General features: G+C 40.4%; 1 protein-coding gene across 1 annotated transcript in view; it reads right to left on the bottom strand.

The window, feature by feature from the left end:
• The window catches only part of LOC107744955 (FERM, RhoGEF and pleckstrin domain-containing protein 1-like), a 123,190-nt gene extending 119,956 nt beyond the window's left edge, over positions 1–3,234 (bottom strand). Inside the window, exon 1 of the mRNA XM_016558782.1 lies at positions 3,005–3,234. The gene's annotated coding sequence lies outside the window, so the exon portion shown is untranslated. The remainder of the gene's footprint in view (positions 1–3,004) is intronic.
• Positions 3,235–3,643: the final 409 nt, after the last annotated feature.

The raw sequence follows: 3,643 nt of genomic DNA, 5'->3' as shown, positions 1-3,643 counted from the left end.
TAAAAAAAAAAAAAAAGTATCATATCGGGCGAGTACTGGAAAAAGTGGTATCGGTGCATCCCTATTAATTAGTCAGTATTACTGGCCCGATAATAATAATAATAATAATGATCGTCTTGCTATTGTCAAAGGCATCAGCCACAGGCGATATCGTCAATCGATACACGATACTATCATCTATCGGCACAACCCTAATATGGATGATAAAGCATTCTGAGTGGTTTTAAGCACATTGCTATGTAGTTGCTACAGTCTTTTGGGTGGATGCTAGGGCATTGCTAATTGGTTGCTATGGTGTTGTTATGCACTGCTATCTGCTCTTTGCTATGCAACTACCAGAGTGTCCATTATATAAGTGCGACCTGATGCAGTGCTGTGATTCATGACAACTCGCTTTTCTATAATTGGCCATTAGCAGGAAGCGTTTCATGCAAAGCCCTCACAGTGAATGCTGACTAACAAGCGAAAGGGAAACCTCTGCGAACAGGCCACAAACTGGAACGTTTTACACAAAGTAGGAAGCCTGTGAACACACACGGAAGGTCACACAAAGATAAACAACTCGTTTGAGAGAAGAAACAGGAAGTACTTCTGGAGCAAAAGCCAAACCCACTCAAATTTCATTCGACTCCAGTAGCAGGTCGCTAGTCATGAGAGGCCAAGAGAGGCTCATTTCAAAGGACATGCATGGTAAAATGGGGCATTTTATGCCTTCCCAAAGTGTTACTTTATTTACAAAATAAAATCACAGTAAACAAGAGGCAGAAAAGTGAATGAGGGACACAATACGTGCACAATATGTGCATCACAGTAAACAGAGGCAGAAAAGTGAATGAGGGACACAATACGTGCATCGCTGGTTCGTTCCCAGACTCATGCTCGCTCGGTTAGTTAACCTGCCTTTCAACTTGTTTGCCTGAAAGTTCCCAGTGTTCATTGAGGCGCACGCACGGCGTGAAACAGGTTTCCTCTGTGATCCCAGTGTGAGACAGACTCAACGTACACATCTGAACGCATGGATCAACACCGCTGGCCCAGGGATTGATGGGAAGGGAACTCCACAAAGCGTACTTTGAGGACACGACTTGCTCTGTAAGCATTAAACTAAGCAAGTACAACACCCATCATAATGTCTAAATTCTAGTGTTTGCAAGCACAAACAATACTGTAAATCAGTGATGTGATCAGCACGCTAAGTATTAAATACTAAGTACACACTTCAGTGTGTGTCCTGAATGATTCCTCAAATGAGAAAAGCGTACTAAAAGGTGCTTTTGACTAACCATCACAAAATCACCCACAATGCTCTGATAATATTTTAATTAATCAAAATAAATTAAAATGACATTCTGAAGGCTTCTTACTAAATTTGGAGATAGTAATTTTATATTCTTATTTTACAGAAATTAAAATTGCGATCACCAAAGTAAATTTGGGAATAAATGTCTTTATTTTAATTACGGCATGAAATGTTGTTTACAAATCTGAAGATGGAAAATATGAAGCAAAAACTGTAGCTTTCAGGATATTTTGGCAGAAATTATGATTACCGTGGTCAATCTGCTAAAAGACTTTGGAAATCCGTGCTGAGGTGTGTGCTTACAGTGGGCCAGCGGATGCAGGTTAGTCGAGTAATCCCTGAGGTTCAGATGTTAGTAGGTTAAACTGCATTGACTGTGTGTGTGTGTGTGTGTGTGTGTGTTAGCCGAATCAAGAATTAATGTGACAGGGAAAGTCCATAATGTCCTGCAAAAGCACTGAAAATTCAACATCACGTGAAAATTAATGCAATTATGAAAAAAAGGTCAATGTTGGTGCTTCATCTAGTTCTGTTACAAGTCCATACATCAATATGCTGCGTTGCATTTGTTAAAAGCAGGCTGAGGGAAAAGCAATGTGACCCTTGGGAAAGTCCATAATGTCCTGCAAATCCACTGAAAATACAACATCACGTGAAAATTAATGCAATTATGAAAAAAAGGTCAATGTTGGTGCTTCATCTAGTTCTGTTACAAGTCCATACATCAATATGCTGCGTTGCATTAGTTAAGGAAAAGCAATGTGACCCTTACACAACTGTCCTGTGGTAACACCATAGTAAAATACCATGGTAGTGTAAGGTATTTTAAAGAAAATAAGCATAAAAAAACCACCGTATTACTAAGGTGCCACAATTACAACAAGGTATACTATGTTTTTGGACATAAGCCAATGCATTCTTGGAAGTACCTTAGAGTGCCATTTAAATAAACTACCATCACTGTAACATGGTGCTCCCGCAGTACTTTTGCAGGATCAAGCAAAACATGGTATTACCACAGTATTTTTGTAAAACGTAAAAGTACAGTAGAGTTCTGCAGAAGCAGTATGGTAAAGCATTATAATAAATATTTGATGTTCAGATGTGAGGAGTGGAAACATACGAAATGACGCGTGGCAGCAGCGGCGGCTCATGCGATTTAATCAAGTAACCATGGAAACAGCTACAATTTATCAGCGTGTCTAGCGATCGTGCGGTTAATAGTAACTCTCATTCGCTGCCGGTTTATTTGCGCGAGCCAATAAAATAACCAGGATTCTTACCTTTATGCCACAATTACAACAAGGTATACTATGTTTTTGGACATAAGCCAATGCATTCTTGGAAGTACCTTAGAGTGCCATTTAAATAAACTACCATCACTGTAACATGGTGCTCCCGCAGTACTTTTGCAGGATCAAGCAAAACATGGTATTACCACAGTATTTTTGTAAAACGTAAAAGTACAGTAGAGTTCTGCAGAAGCAGTATGGTAAAGCATTATAATAAATATTTGATGTTCAGATGTGAGGAGTGGAAACATACGAAATGACGCGTGGCAGCAGCGGCGGCTCATGCGATTTAATCAAGTAACCATGGAAACAGCTACAATTTATCAGCGTGTCTAGCGATCGTGCGGTTAATAGTAACTCTCATTCGCTGCCGGTTTATGGGGGGAGCCAATAAAATAACCAGGATTCTTACCTTTACTGCTGAATTAAAACTCGTTGTGACTGGGTAGCTCCGTAACTGTGTTGTTAAATGATATCACGCGAAAATAAAGCGCAATGCAGCGGCTATAGTCGCGATGAGTCGGTTTATCGGTGGTTATTCGCGGGAAGCGCTGCAATCCACCGTCTTCCCGGACGCCATGACTGAACGAACGGATCCCAAACTGATTTCATACAATAAAACACCGCCTCCAGCCTCCAACACCCGCACTACAGCCTCATGAATGCCGTGATGAGAACAGCGACACCTGGCGGTGGATTCAAACTTCAGCTGCTCAACAAGTCCCGAAGCATTCCTACTGGAATCTCTTCCACCAAAGTTCAAAAATGTACCATGTTTTGGGGCATCATGTAGCATGGTAGTACCATGGTGTTCTTGGAAGAGCTTGATACCACATTATTACCATCTGACACCATTATTGTACTGCAGTACGTTTTGTACGGCATGGTAAATGAATATGCAAGTCAAATGATACCACTGGATACTATACCGTATAAAGGATCGATTTACCATGATAAAACCAGTACATTTTTACATCCCAATGACTGTAGGACATCACATTCAAATAAAATCGTTCAGCAACATCTTTCAGTGTATTTATCCAATCTTATA

Source organism: Sinocyclocheilus rhinocerous, unplaced genomic scaffold (genome assembly GCF_001515625.1).
Source record: "Sinocyclocheilus rhinocerous isolate Xijiao unplaced genomic scaffold, SAMN03320098_v1.1 scaffold1039, whole genome shotgun sequence".
In the NCBI taxonomy this organism is placed as follows: Eukaryota; Metazoa; Chordata; class Actinopteri; order Cypriniformes; family Cyprinidae; genus Sinocyclocheilus; species Sinocyclocheilus rhinocerous.
This window is presented reverse-complemented; position numbering and strand designations above follow the sequence as displayed.